Source organism: Aegilops tauschii, chromosome 4 (assembly GCF_002575655.3).
Source record: "Aegilops tauschii subsp. strangulata cultivar AL8/78 chromosome 4, Aet v6.0, whole genome shotgun sequence".
NCBI classification, from domain to species: Eukaryota; Viridiplantae; Streptophyta; class Magnoliopsida; order Poales; family Poaceae; genus Aegilops; species Aegilops tauschii.
The window spans coordinates 98,248,066-98,264,561 of NC_053038.3; positions in this window are offsets into that span (position 1 = coordinate 98,248,066).

Genomic DNA, 16,496 nt, shown 5'->3' on the forward strand with positions numbered 1-16,496 from the left:
CACTTATTTGATGAGAGTTGGTTCCAGATTTGTACAAATCCATGAATAAGTACAAGTGAGGAATCTAACTAGTGATGAAGCATAAGTGAATATACTTGGCATGATATGAGATGCAGATAAAGGCAGATCTAGATTTGGAAGTGAAGAAACCACTTTTGGTTGAAGTGGATGGATTTGACGGATCAAAAAGGCAGTAAAAAGTGAGTTTTATTTACCGCTGATGAACTGCTAGACGAGGTGAAGAGAGAGGCCGGGCAGTTCAATCTTCCGCGCCCTAACTTGGCGGCGGAAGACACCTACGGCGGCGGCGGAGAGGACGAGGTCCGCGACCGGCGTGAGGACGGAGTCGAAGAAGTCGCGGCAGCTAAGCGCTTTCGTCTCCGGCGTCGGCGCGAGCTAGCGGAGGCGCTAGGGTTTGTGCGAGGTGGCGAGGTGGAAGAAGAGATAATGACCGTGGTGAGTTGTGTATTTATAAGTAAAGGGATAGCACAGCATAATTACACAGGTGCCCCTGGCGGTTCACATCTGAAGGACACGTGGCACGCATGCAACTCATTGGAAGTTGTTCCATGTTCCCACACACACCTGGATTGTCGGGTGGTCGTTCCGGCTTCTCCGGTATTCACGCAATAAGTATATGGCATTAAAAATAGATTTAAACTTTTGTCACTTTGTCTTCTGCTGACAAGGATTCAGAGAAGACAATCGACAGGTTTCAATAGAATGCATATGATTTGGATAGATAGAATTTGAGGTAGAAGCACAGAGGGGGGGAGGGTCCGATCACATTCACTTAGATCAAGAAAAATTCAAATATGAAGACATAGCTATAAGTGAATGCTGTAGAGGACAGAACATGAATATATGTATATATCAGTATAAGACCAACTCAACATTGTGAAGATAAACGCGAAGTCAAATTAATGTTGAAGACAAACCAAACGCGAAGACTATGCAATTGTGACGCCAATTAAAACACTTCAAACAAGAATTTGGTGGTGGCGTTACCCACCGTATAGGAAGTATTAGACCCAGACACGGCGCACAATTATCGTGGCGCTCCAAAGTCAGATTCCGCGTTAATGTATTCACACTTAGAGTGTATGTCTTCATTGATTGAAGATATACGTTACTTCGTGTGTTGCACATCTAAGTCATCAACATGCATAAGCGTTAGGATGTGTGTCCAATCACAGGACATTTGAGAATTCTAAGATATTTAGCTCACACCGCAACTTGCAAAACCTTTTCTCATCCAAGGGCTTTGTGAAGATATCTGCCAATTGCTCTTTAGTGTTGACGTGAATGATATTAATATCTTCCTTCATGACATGATCTCTGAGAAAGTGATGACGGATCTGAATGTGCTTCGTCTTCGAGTGCTGGACTGGGTTGTTGCCAATCTTGATGGCGCTTTCATTGTCGCAGAAGAGTGGCACTTGCTTCAGATGGATGCCATAGTCCTTGAGAGTTTGCTTCATCCATAGAAGCTGAGCGCAGCAAGATCCAGCAGCAATGTATTCAGATTCAGCAGTGGAGAGAGATACACAGTTCTGCTTCTTTGAAGACCAACAGACAAGAGATCGTCCAAGAAAGTGACATGTGCCTGATGTGGACTTGCGATCAACCTTGTCACCAGCATAATCAGCATCTGAGAATCCAACTAGATCAAACTCTGAGCCCTTTGGATACCATAATCCTAGTGTTGGGGTGTAAGCTAAGTATCGAAGAATTCGCTTCACAGCTAAGTGATGCGATTCCTTTGGTGCCGCTTGGAATCGGGCACACATTGTTGGAAATATGCCCTAGAGATAATAATAAATGGTTATTATTATATTTCTTTGTTCATGATAATTGTCTATTGTTCATGCTATAATTGTGTTATCCGGAAATCGTAATACATGTGTGAATACATAGACCACAACGTGTCTCTAGTAAGCCTCTAGTTGACTAGCTCGTTGATCAACAGATAGTCATGGTTTCCTAACTATGGACATTGGATGTCATTGATAACGGGATCACATCATTAGGAGAATGATGTGATGGACAAGACCCAATCCTAAGCATAGCTGTAAAGATCATGTAGTTCGTTTGCTAGAGCTTTTCCAATGTCAAGTATCTTCTCCTTAGACCATGAGATCGTGCAACTCCCGGATACCGTAAGAGTACTTTGGGTGTGCCAAACGTCACAACGTAACTGGGTGACTATAAAGGTACACTACGGGTATCTCCGAAAGTGTGTGTTGGGTTGGCACGGATCGAGACTGGGATTTGTCACTCCGTGTGACGGAGAGGTATCTCTGGGCCCACTCGGTAATGCATCATCATAATGAGCTCAATGTGACTAAGAAGTTAGTCACGGGATCATGCATTGTGGTACGAGTAAAGAGACTTGCCGATAACGAGATTGAACAAGGTATTGGGATACCGACGATCGAATCTCGGGCAAGTAACATACCGATTGACAAAGGGAATTGTATACGGGATTGATTGAATCCTCGACATCGTGGTTCATCCGATGAGATCATCGTGGAACATGTGGGAGCCAACATGGGTATCCAGATCCCACTATTGGTTATTGACCGGAGAGGCATCTCGGTCATGTCTGCATGTCTCCCGAACCCGTAGGGTCTACACACTTAAGGTTCGGTGACGCTAGGGTTGTAGAGATATGAGTATACGGAAACCCGAAAGTTTTTCGGAGTCCCGGATGAGATCTCGGACATCACGAGGAGTTCCGGAATGGTCCGGAGGTGAAGAATTATATATAGGAAGTACAGTTTCGGCCACCGGGAAAGTTTCGGGGGTTATCGGTATTGTACCGGGACCATCGGAAGGGTCCCGGGGGTCCACCGGGTGGGGCCACCTATCCCGGAGGGCCCCATGGGCTGAAGTGGGAAGGGAACCAGCCCTTAGTGGGCTGGGGCGCCCCCCATGGGCCTCCCCCCTGCGCCTAGGGTTGGAAACCCTAGGGTGGGGGGGGCGCCCCACTTGACTTGGGGGGGAAGTTTCCCCCCCTTGGCCGGCGCCCCCCCCATAGATGGGTTCTTGGCTGGCGCCCCCCTCCCAGGGGGCCTATATAAAGGGGGGAGGGAGGGCAGCAGGGACACAGCCCTTGGCGCCTCCCTCCTCCCCTGCAACACCTCTCCCTCTCGCAGAAGCTCGGCGAAGCCCTGCCGAGATCCCGCTACATCCACCACCACGCCGTCGTGCTGCTGGATCTCCATCAACCTCTCCTTCCCCCTTGCTGGATCAAGAAGGAGGAGACGTCGCTGCTCCGTACGTGTGTTGAACGCGGAGGTGCCGTCCGTTCGGCACTCGGTCACCGGTGATTTGGATCACGGCGAGTACGACTCCATCAACCTCGTTCATTGGAACGCTTCCGCTCGCGATCTACAAGGGTATGTAGATGCACTCCTTTCCCCTCGTTGCAAGTATACTCCATAGATGGATCTTGGTGATGCATAGGAAATTTTAAAATTTTGCTACGATCCCCAACACACATGCAAATGCTAAGCATTATATCTGGCCTAGATGCACATAAATAGAGTAAAGAACCAATCATGGAGCGGTATACCTTTTGATCAAACTCTTTACCATTGTCGTCGAGACCCAATTGACCTTTGGTTGGCATTGGCGTCATGTACCCTTTGCAGTCTTGCATTCCAAACTTCTTCAGGCAATCTTTGAGGTATTTCTCTTGAGATATGAAGATGTCGTTGCTCTGCCGACGAATTTGAAGACCGATGAAGAATTTCAGCTCACCCATCATGGACATCTGATATTGCTCTTGCATCATGTGCCCAAACTCATCACTGTATCTCTTGTCAGTGCAGCCGAAGATAATGTCATCCACACAGATCTGGCATACAAACAGTTCACCATCATATGTCTTCGTGAAGAGAGTGGGATCCAGGAAACCAGGTTTGAAGCCTTTGCTCTTCAGGAAGTCTTTGAGTGTGTCATACCAAGCGCGAGGGGCTTGTTTGAGGCCATACAGTTCCTTATTGAGCTTGTATACCATGTTAGGATGTTTTGGGTCTTCAAAGCCAGGTGGTTGTGCATCATACACTTCTTCTTCAATCTTGCCATTGAGAAAAGAACTCTTCACATCCATTTGGTACAGGAGGATGTTGTGATGGTTGGCATAGGCTAGCAGTATGCGAATGGCTTCAAGCCTAGCCACAGGAGCAAATGTTTCATCGAAGTCAATCCCTTCAACTTGAGTGTATCCTTGAGCAACGAGACGAGCCTTGTTTCTGACAACTTGACCATGCTCATCTTGTTTATTGCGATAGATCCATTTGGTGCCTATGATATTGTGCTTGCGAGGATCAGGACGCTTGACCAATTCCCATACATTGTTCAGCTCGAACTGTTGAAGCTCTTCTTGCATAGCTTGAATCCATTCAGGTTCCATGAAGGCTTCAGCAACTCTCTTGGGTTCAGATATAGAGACAAATGCAAAGTGCCCACAGAAATTTGCTAGCTGTGTTGCCCTTGAACGAGTGAGTGGACCAGGTGCATTGATGCTATCAATTATTTTCTCAATCTGTACTTCATTTGCAACATGAGGATGAACTGGACGAAGATTTTGCCCTTGCCGATCATTGTGTTCGTCTTCGGCATTGGCTTCAGGCTGAACAGTGTCTTCAGGTTGATTAGGTGCAGAAATGATGATTTCTTCTTCAGCCTGTGCTTCTGAAGGTTGATCTCTCCAGTACCCATAAGCTTGATCGATTCACTAGGTGGGACTTCATCTAGCACATTTGGCAGGTGCTCTCTTTGTGAGCCGTTAGTCTCATCGAACCGCACATCCACAGTTTCAACCACTTTATAGTGAAAGAGGTTGAAGACTCTTTAGGAGTGTGAATCCTTTCCATATCGAAGCATAAATCCTTCATGTGCTTTTCAGTGCAAATTTCGAAGTGTGATGTGGATCCTTGATCCAGCACCTGGCACCAAATACTCTGAAGTAACTGACGTTTGGCTTCTTACCAGTTAGAAGCTCATAGGGTGTCTTCTTTAGAAGCTTGTGAAGATAAACATGGTTGATGACGTGGCATGCAGTATCAATGGCTTCAGGCCAGAACTTCCTTGGAGTCTTGTACTCATCAAGCATCGTCCGATCCATCTCAATGATGGTTCTGTTCTTGCGCTCCACGATGCCATTCTGCTGAGGTGTGTATGGAGCTGAGAACTCATGAGTGATGCCCAAAGTATCAAGATAAGTGTCGAGGCCGGTGTTCTTGAACTCTGTGCCATTGTCACTTCTGATGTGCTTGATCTCGATGCCATAGTTCGTCATGGAACGATTGGCGAATCGTCTGAAGACATCCTGCACTTCATTCTTGTAAAGGATTATATGCACCCATGTGTATCTTGAATAATCATCAACAATGACGAAGCCATAGAGGAAAGCAGTGGTAGTAAGAGTAGAGTAGTGATTAGGGCCAAATAAGTCCATGTGAAGCAGCTCGAAGGGACGAGATGTCGTCATGATAGTCTTCGAGGGATGCTTGGCCCTTGTCATCTTTCCAGCTTCGCAGGCACCACACAGATGATCCTTCTTGAACTTGATGTCCTCAATGCCTATGATGTGTTTCTTCTTCGCGAGTGTGTACAAGTTCCTCATGCCAGCATGCCCTAGCCTTTGATGCCAGAGCCAGTACTCTGAAGCTTTTGCTAGAAGACATACTACCAACTATGGTCCTGCTGAGAAATCTACCATGTACAAATCGTCTTTTCGATATCCATCAAAGACTAGAGATTTGTCAGATTCCATAAGCACAAGGCAACGATATTTTCCAAATATCACAACCATGTACATATCACAAAGCATTGAGACAGACATTAAGTTGAACCAAGGGATTCAACAAGCATCACTTTATCCATGTGCTGATCCTTTGAGATTGCAACTATACCTAGACCAATACCTTGCTTTTACCAGTGTCAGCAAATGTGATGTGACTTTTGTCAGATGGACGTAAGGTTGAGTCCATGAGAAGACTTCGATCACCAGTCATGTAGTTAGTGCATCCACTGTCCATAATCCACTCAGAAGCCTTTGGTATCGCACCCTACAGTACAGTTAGGGGGATAGGCTTCACCAAGGGAAATGTGAAGCATAAACATTTGACGAACAAACATATTATCAAAGTTCAGATCCTGGTTAGGGCAGATAGGATGACTGCCAGGAAATCCAGGAACAAAATACATAGTAAGACCATTTGGGCATTTTATCTTTCGCCCCACAAGATGTTTTAGGTCCCCAGCATAAGCATTAGACGCCTTTGATTTCCAGCTGGAGACCTTTCCCTGCAAAAGAGAGTTAATTTTTCTTAACTACCCACATCTTCAGGGGTGGCTTAGAAGCAATGAGTCTAAGTGCAGCATCTGAGAACTTCGGCTTTGGAGCCCTAGCAAATAGCCTTGCAAGAGGTGAATAATACTCATAAGAATAAGCAGAATAGTTCTTGGTCTTATGAACATAGCGGTTTGAAGAAACACGCTCATATTCACAAGTCTGAGTATGGTTTCCCTGCAAAACATTGGCGTTAGGGTGACTCTGGTGAGTCCTCTGTCTGTATGAAGCCTTTCGTCTGGAGTTTGTCTTCTTCCTGGGTGGTGTCATGATGACATTCACAGGAAGATTCTCAAGACAATGTTTGGGCACCCAGATCTTCTTCATAGGTGGCCCATTCCTGCAGTTAGTACCAATATACCTGGCAAACACTTCACCATTCTAATTCTTAAATAGTTTATAGTTTGCATCAAAGGATTCATCAATGATAATCGGGTTAGTACAAGTGAAGCTAGACAAGGTAGACGGATCCACTGAAGGTCCCTTTGCAGCAACCCATGTGGTTTTGGGGTACTGCTCAGGCTTCCAGTAAGAACCATCAACATTCATTTTCCTCTCGAACCCAACACCCTCTTTCCTAGGGTTTCGGTTCAGAATCTGCTTTTTGAGGACATCACATAGTGTTTGATGCCCTTTGAGACTTTTGTACATTCCTGTCTCAAGCAATGTCTTCAACCTGGCATTTTCATCAGCAATAGTAGTGGTATCCTGAGTAGAGGGGTTAGTTACCACATCAGCAGTTGAAGATATTGCAGCAGTAGCAGCAGTTGAACATTCAGCAATAGAGACAACGTTATCATGCTCAAGACATTTTAGACATGGTGGTTCAAATCCTTCCTGAGCAGAACTGATCTGTTGAGCGCAGAGTGACTCATTCTCCTTTTGAAGATCTTCATGAGCTGATCTCAAGTTCTCAAGCTCTTGCTTCCTTTGAAGATAATCATAGGAGAGCTTTTCATGAGTAGTTGAGAGCGTTTCATGACGACTTTCAAGTTCCTCGTACTTAACATGAAGATTTTTAATGTCTTCAATTAAGGACTGAGTTCGGGTCATTTCCGCGTCCAACAGGTCATCACTTTTGTCTAGCAACTTTTGAATATGTTCCATAGCATTTTTTTGTTCAGTTACAATTTTAGCAAGTGTTTTGTAGCTAGGTTTAGATTCACATTCATAGTCATCTTCACTTGATGTTTGAAAGTAAGCATCGCGTGAGTTTACCTTGGCACCGTGTGCCATGAAGCAGTAGGTGGGAGCAGAGTCATCCTCATCATTAGCATCAGCGTTGGTGACGGGGCCATTGTCTTCAGTGTTGAAGGATGGACTTGGCGACACACGCTGAAGCTAGAGCCAGGCTTGCCACACCTGAATCAGATTCCTCTTCAGACTCCACCTCAGCCTCCTTAGAAACAGACTCCTCCTCTGAATCCATCTCCTTGCCAACAAACGCACGAGCCTTGCTGGATGAGCTCTTCTTGTGTGATGAAGACTTCGACGAAGACTTGGAAGAAGACTTTGAGGATTTCTTCTTCTTCTTCTTGTCATCATAATCATATTCCTTGCTCTTCTTCTTCTTCTTGGTCTCATTGTCCCACTGTGGACACTCAGAGATGTAGTGACCAGGTTTCTTGCACTTGAGGCATGTTCTCTTCTTGTGATCACGAGTGGAAGCTTCATCGTTTCTTGAGCTGGATCTTGAAGACTTTCTGAAGCCTTTCTTCCTGGTGAACTTCTGGAACTTCTTCACAAGCATAGCAAGCTCCTTTCCAATGTCTTCAGGATCCTCAGAACTGCAGTCAAATTCTTCTTTAGATGAGGAAACAACCTTTGCCTTCAAAGCGCGAGTTCGGCCATAGTTAGGACCATAGATGTCTCTTTTCTTAGATTGCTGGAACTCATGTGTGTTGAGCCTCTCAAGTATGTCAGATGGATCGAGAGTCTTGAAGTCAGGGCGTTCTTGAATCATCAGGGCCAGGGGGTCGAATGAGCTGTCAAGCGATCTCAAAAGCGTCCTGACGATTTCGTGCTTGGTGATCTCTGTGGCGCCGAGTGCGTGAAGCTCATTTGTGATATCAGTGAGGCGATCAAATGTAAGCTCGACATTCTCATTGTCATTTCTCTTGAAGCGGTTGAAGAGGTTGCGAAGAACACTGATCCTTGAGTCTCTCTGGGTTGAGACGCCTTTGTTGACCTTGGAGAGCCAGTCCCAGACTAGCTTCGCAGTTTCCAGAGCACTCACACGACCATACCGTCCTTTGGTCAGATGACCACATGTGATGTTCTTGGCAGTTGAATCCAGTTGAATGAACCTCTTGACATCAACAGGAGTGACACCTTCACCAGCCTTGGGAACGCCGTTCTTGACGACATACCAGAGGTCGACATCAATGGCTTCAAGATGCATACGCATCTTATTCTTCTAGTAGGGGTAATCAGTGCCATCGAAGACAGGGCACGCAGCGGAGACTTTGATTATCCCTGCAGTCGACATAGCTAAAACTCCAGGTGATTAAACCGAATCACATAGAACAAGGGAGCACCTTGCTCTAATACCAATTGAAAGTGCTAGTTATCGACTAGAGGGGGTGAATAGGCGATTTTTATGAAAGTCTTCAAAACATGGGGGCTTCGAAGACAGACAGTGAAAAGAACCTATTGATATGCATCGGAAGTGAAAGTGCTAGTTATCGACTAGAGGGGGGGTGAATAGGCGATTTTTATGAAAGTCTTCAAAACATGAGAGTTTCGAAGACAAACAATAGAAATGAACCTATTGATATGCAGCGGAAGGTAAACTACACTAAGCAAGCCATAGTCAAGTATGCAATGAAGTGAAAGCACGAAGACTAATAGCAGCTAGGTAGTAAGGACCAGGATGGAAGATGGTATGAAGTCAAACAATGATAGTAGTCACACAGTGAAGACAAATAGGTAAAGCAAACAGGCAATGACTTCACGAAGACAAACTGTAAGTAAGGAGAGGGAGAGGATAGAACCAGTCACTTGTTGAGGACACAGGATTTGTTGGGCCAGCTCCAGTTGCTGTGACAACTGTACGTCTGGTTAGGGAGGCTGAGATTCAACTCAGAAGACTGCGTCTTCACCTTATTCCCCTTGAGCTAAGGACACCCAGTCCTCGCCCAATCACTCTGGTAAGTCTTCAAGGTAGACTTCGAAACCTTCATAGACTTTGTTCACTGGCGATCCACTAATGCTCAGAATGCGACGCCTAACCGGCTGGAGGATTCACGGTCCTCAAGTGTAACAAGTCTTTAGGTCACGCGGACAGAAACACTTCAGTGATGCCTAACACTCTTTGGCTCTGGGTGTTTGGGCTTTGTCCTCGCAAGGATTTCTCTCTCTCAAAAGCTTCGGAGGTGGGTTGCTCTCAAACGACAAAAGCCGTGCACTAACTCTGAGTAGCCACCAATTTATGGTGTAGGGGGTGGGCTATTTATAGCCACTAGGCAACCCGACCTGATTTGTCCGAAATGACCCTGGGTCAGTAAGGAACTGACACGTGTTCCAACGGTCAGATTTCAAACACACGCGGCAGCTTGACTTGGGCTACAAGTAAAGCTGACTCATCCAGCTCTGGATAAGATTTGCTCTCATTGTCTTTGCTCGAAGACATAGGATTGGGTTGAGCATCACTTCAGTCACTCTGACTTTGTTCACTGGGACCCCACTTAACAGTACGGTGGTTCCTATGACTCAACAAAGAAGAAAAGGAAACAACGAAACAACTAAGTCTTCGCGCTCCATAGTCTTCACGCAATGTCTTCTCTTGTCATAGACTTCAATGTGAATATCTTCACATACCACCATTGCCTTCAATGTCTTCATACATTTTTAGGGGTCATCTCCGGTAGGTAAACCGAATCAATGAGGGACTACTACCTGTGTTATCCTGCAATTCTCACAAACACATTAGTCCCTCAACCAGGTTTGTCGTCAATACTCCAAAACCAACTAGGGGTGGCACTAGATGCACTTACAATCTCCCCCTTTTTGGTGATTGATGACAAATTGGTTGAAGTTTTCAACGGGGATAAAAGTAAGTGAAATTGTAGAGGATTTAGGTATTGTCTTCATAAGTAGCAAAAGGCTCCCCCTGAAGATGTGCATATAAGTAATTTGCTTTTGGAATGCAAATGCACATGGCAGGTTGTACTTGTGGAGATCCTCTTCAACTTATGAAGACAATTCATCATGCAAGATTTGATATAACGAAGATAATGATATGCATAATGAAAAATGGACGTCTGCAATATGACTTCGTGCGGGATTTATCATCGCACATGCGGAATTTATCATCGCATCACAGAATAGCAAACAAGTAGCAGACGACCATCAAGTTTAAGTGTTACAACTCAAAGAACCAAATGTATCAAAAGCGAGAGTTGTAAACACTAGGCAAAATATAAAGCAACCGCCCATTAGGACCCGCTTGAAGACTATCAACTCACATGCTTCTCCCCCTTTTGTCAGTAAGGACCAAAAAGGTTTGAAGACATAGAGCCTCTACTCGTTCCCAGAAGGAGTAGGAGAAGATGCAGGGTCGATGTCAGGGTTTGGCGGTGCATAATAACTTGGTGCAGTGTCGATACGCGCTGAAGTTGGAGGTGGTGAGGTTGCATCATCTTGATCATCTATTACTCGGGCATTCACCGTTGCAGCTGAGGAGGAATAAGCAGAGTCTTCAAGAGAGGGAGTTCGACGCAGGACAGCATTCCTTGGGGGAGTGGTGTCAAACTTGAATCTTTCAGTGATGCCATCGTCTTGAAGATCTGCTTCAGCACTCAGCAACGTCAAACTCTTCCATGACCTTCGACATGTTTCATCTGTAACAAAGGCATTCTTGGTGGCAAGATTGCGAATGCGATTGACGTCCACCAAGAGGCTTTGCATCTGACGCTTCAGCCAGTAGTGATGCTTATCCTATTTCTGATGCAGGGCAACGAGAAGTTCTCGGTCATTGAGTACACAAGACCGCTTCCGAGGCCTTTGAGCAATAGTGCTTTCAGTGGCTTCAGTTTGAGCACTGTGAGGTAAGCGTGTATTGCCAACCAAAGGATAAACACGAGTGACTGCCAGGACTCCTTCAATGGGTTGCGTGAAGCTTTGGTGATCAGCATTGTGAAGACAAACAGGCTCCTTGGCAGGCTCTGGGTATATGGCTTCAACTGACATATCAACCTCTGGCAGAAAGATCAGATGGTTGCGAGCAGAGGGCAGATAGTTGACAGCTGAATGTAGCTTGATGATGCGCATGACCCATGGAGCATAGAACTTTAGTCCAAAGAGATCAGAGCCTGATACAGCCAACTGCCTGATAAAGAAGTCTTGAGCATTGAAGCTGATGCCATTGAAGATATAAAAGACCAAAGTCTTCATTGCTCCTTCAAGTTTTGCTGCTGAAGAATGTCCTTTGACAGGCCATAGAGTTCGCCTGATAATATGATAAATAGTGCGGGGCAGATACTCGAGGTCTTCGACAAAGAACTCCTTTGGGTAATCAGCGTCATGTGGCAGAGGCTTCATCATGCTCAGCATTTGGCTCATGTTGGGCTCTGGCTTCTGAAAGATGCTCTCCAATGCATTGCGGTGATTCTGACAACCAGGTTCATATAGTTCACCTGGAGTGGGTAGGCCAGTTAGCTCAATGATATCAAGAGCTTTGGCTTCATGATGGACATTGCCTGTCATCCACTCAAGGACCCAAGTCTTCGGATCCCTTAGCCGCGAATGTGGAGGGTGGCATAGAATTGCAGCAGAAGCTCTTCATTCCAATGCTCCTTATCAGTCACAAAATTCAGCAATCTAGCATCACGAAAGCAGTCAAGGGCATCTTCAAGGCATGGCAGTCCAGCAATGGCTTCGCAGTCAAGACGCATATGAGGGAAGATGCGCCCTTGATCATAGAGAACACAAGAATAATAACTACGCTGCTGATAGCTCCAGAACCGATCTGATGAAATCCTTGGCTTGGAATAGGGGTTCTTGGCGCTATCAAAGAAAGTGTTGTGCGCAATGAAGCCATTTGCATTGAAGGACCCTGGTGAAGTGGCAGTACCTGGAAACCTGGGCAGTCTTGGCTTAGGCTTCTGGACCTGAGGCCTGTGCTCGACATGATAGTCAAATTGCGAACCAGCAGCAGGCGGAGGCACCAGAATAGGCCATCGAACCATGAGAGGCTAACCACGGTCAAATGCCAGTGCAACAGTATGAGGTCTTGGAGGGGGCACATTTGCATCAGCATTTTCATTGACATGAGGTTCAAGCTGCACAATAGCTTCAGGTGGGATAAGTACTTCAGGTGCAGCATTGGCTTCAGGTGCAATCACTTCAGGCACCACATTAACTTCAGGCGCCACATTAGCGTCAGCCATGACAATGTCATTGGCTTCAGTGTTGGTGTTGGTGGTCGCCTCAATGTTGTTAACCTCCACTTGAGTAGCTGGAGGGTTTGACACATTCTCCTCGAGAAACTTGGTTGGTTGGGGGTGTAGCAACACGTTCTTCTTCAACTCGTGGTTCTTGTTCATCGGCTGATGTAGCCGGAATATCTTCAGCCATGTTGGCTTCAGTCTCGAGGTTGTTCATAGTTGGAGAGGCTTCAGGAAAGACTTGGCGTGAAACCGATTGGCGCTCTTCTCCTTTTGGAACACTTGACAGAGTGACCTGTGGCCTTGGTCCTTTGCGAAGCCTGCGGAACGCTGGCGACGCTTGTGGAGATGGAGTTGGTTGGGCCACAAAGTCTTCATCTTCAATCACCGGAGTGGTGACTTGAGTTGGGGGAGTAACTGGTGTTTCTACTTGACGGGGGGAGTCTTGTGGGTGATCAGCCCATGAGTCATCCTGAGCAATTGACGTCAATGGACGACCAATGCTGATGAGTTCGCTGTTCGTAAGAACAGGCGATGATACCACATTGTGCTCGATCTGAGGAAGGACTTCATCATCTTCAACATTGTCTTGATGACCAATGTCTTCAGCTGCGGTGGGGTCAATAGCTGGAATGTCTTCAGCTTCAGGAGCCTCTGTGGAAGCAGGCTCATGAACTATCATTCGACGTTCCTGTTGTGCAGATTCAGGACGAGCAACAGAAATTGGCTTGACGACAAGGGGCTCTGTGGGAGCAGCCCGATCTCTCTTCTTGGTCTTGCGCTTCTTGGTGGGTGGAGCATCATCAGTGGTGTTCTTGGTCTTGCGCTTTCTAGCTTTGGCTTCAGCTGCCCTTGTCTTCTGAAGCTCTGAAGCCACTATGGTGACCTTAGGCTTCACACCTGTCATACTGGGTGGGAAGACAATGCGAGGTTCTTCCCGCCTGGTTGGTTCAGCTTGGTCCACAGATGGCTTCTTCTTCTTGGCATCCATCTTGGGGTCGATGCCAGGACGCCCAAGTGCCTTGCGCTTCTCAGCTTCATTGTAAGCTTGAACACACTTGGCATCAAGAATCTTCATGCGCTCACGAGAACCTTTGGCTTCATCACGTTTCTTGTGAAACGCTTCCTTGAGCTCATGCAGCATGACCTTGAAGTTTTGGACGTCTGCCACGCTGAGCTTGGCCATGTGCTTCTTGAACTGAGCCTTTTCATAGTCGATCTTATGCTTCAGCTCAACAATTTTCTGAGCAAGAGCCAGCTCAGGAGCAATGGCTCCATGGAAGGAGATGCTTAGGCCAATGGGAAGTTGCAGATCGTCAAAGCTGAGATTGGGGGTGTCAAACCACTCATCAATGAAGTTGTTCAATACTTCCACATCAAAGAGAGGCAAATCATTGAAGATTTCCGCCTCTTGCTTGCTCTTTATCAGCTGCTCAAGAGCGTCATCAGCAAGATCGTCGTCGCTTGAAAAATCAATGGCGTCATTCTCATTCCTCAGAATAGCAGCAGGGGTCAGAGCTGGACCAGTGGTGTGCATAGGCTTCCTTTTCTTCTTCTCAGACTTGGAGATGCGTGAGAGATCTTTAGACTGCACACTTGGTGCAGGAGGAGCAGTGACCAGAGGCTTCGCTCGCGAATCTTTTGGTGCAGTGGAAGGCTTCGAAGCCTTGGGTTTCTTCAGCTTCTTTGGCTTCGGTGGTGCAGGCGCTTCGTCAGAATCAGCGTCATCTGCAGGTTCATCCACGGCTGTCCCTTGAACCATAATATGAGTGATGAGACCTTCTAAGTTGTAGAAGGGCCCAACAAGATTGGGTTCAGCTTTGCGTGTGCCATCAGCACGAGGAGCAGAGGGACCGGGGTTGAAGTCTAATCCCCGCGACTTCTTGTTTTCTTTGGCCGAGTTCTTGGCAAACTGGAAGTTGCGCTTGAACAGATTGTCGTCACGACACCATAGCAATGAAGATGGGTCGGCATCTGCAGGCTGTGGTCCACGGACCATGCAAGGGTAGAAGCCTTGTTCAATGGCTTCAGCTCTGGACCTGGGTGGGAGATTTTTGTACAAGATGTCTCCCCAGGGTCGCTTGATGGCATTCTTCTCAGCATATTCCTGGGTCACGAACCTGTACTTGTACCATTGTTCTGCCCAATATCTTCGAATCCATTGGATTCTGGTTTTTCGCTGATTGTAGTCCTCCTCTGGATCTGTCTTGTACAGCTCATAGAGGTCAGGAGGCAGATCTCTTGATGTATTCCCACGGCGCTGTCTGCCACCCTTCCTTGCAGACTTCTCTATTGCCATGAGGTTCAGACTGAATGGCTTCAACACTGTCAAAGGCTTCCGTCTGCTGGTCAGACAAGAACTAGCTTCGGGAGAGTTGATGTGTTGCTGTAAGAATTCTGCAAATGAATGCAGACTATGAGAACCAAGGGATTCTCCCACGGACATGTACCTGTGACAGCATTAGAGATGCGAGGGAAGGGGAAGAGGTCATATGCATTCTCAGAAGATTTTGAAGATAAATCAGTTTAGAAGACATTGACCTCATAGCGCGAAGACATTCACTTATATGTTGAGAGTTGGTTCCAGATTTGTACGAATCCAAGAATAAGTACAAGTGAGGAATCTAACTACGTGTGAAGCAGAAGTGAATATACTAGGCATCATATGAGATGCAGACAAGATAGATCCAAATTTGTGGAGGCAGAAACCACTTTTGGTAGAAAGGATGAATCTATAGGATCAAAAAGACGGTAAAAAGAGGGTTTTAATTTACCACACGATGAACTGCTAGACGGAGTAGAAGATGAGGCCGAGCAGTTCGATCTTCCGTGCCCTAACTTGGCGACGGAGGACTACGGCGGCGGCGGAGAAGACAATGTCCGCGGTTGGCGTGAAGACGGCATCGGAGAGGTCGCGGAAACTAAGCGCTTCGTCACCGGCGTCGTCGAGATCTAGCGGTGGCGCTAGGGTTTGTCGAGGTGGAAGAAAGATTTTAACCGCGATTGGATGTGTATTTATAGGGAAAGGGACGACACAGCGCAATTAGGCAGGTGCCCCTGGCGGTTCACATTTGAGGGACACATGGCGAACATGCAACACATTGGGAGTTGTTCCACATTCCCACGCCCGCCTGGTCTGTCGGATGGTCGTTCCGGCTTCTCCGGGTTTCAAGCAATACGAATTGAACATTTAAAATAGATTTAATGTTTGTCTCTTTATCTTCTGCTGACAAGGATGCAGAGAAGACATTCGAAAGTTTCAACATAATGCATATGATTTTGATAGATAGAGTTTAAGGTAGAAACCATAGAGAGGTTAGGGTCCGATCACATTCACTTAGTTCAAAAGATTCAAACGAGAAGACATTGCTATAAGTGAATGCTGTAGAGGACAGAACACTAATATATGTATATATCAGAATACAACCAAATCAACATAGTGAAGATAATCAAGAAGACATGTTGAAGTTGAAGACAAACCAAATGCGAAGACATAGCAAATGTAACGCCATGAGAAAAACACTTCAAACGGAAGAATTTGGTGGTGGCGTTACCCACCGTATAGGAAGTATTAGACCCAGACACGGCGCACACTTATCGTGGCGCTCCGAAGTCAAATTCCGCGTTAATGTATTCACACTTAGAATGTAAGTCTTCATTGATTGAAGATATACTTTACTTCATGTGTTGCACATCTAAGTCATCAACATGCATAAGTGTTAGGATGTGTGCCCGATCACAGGACA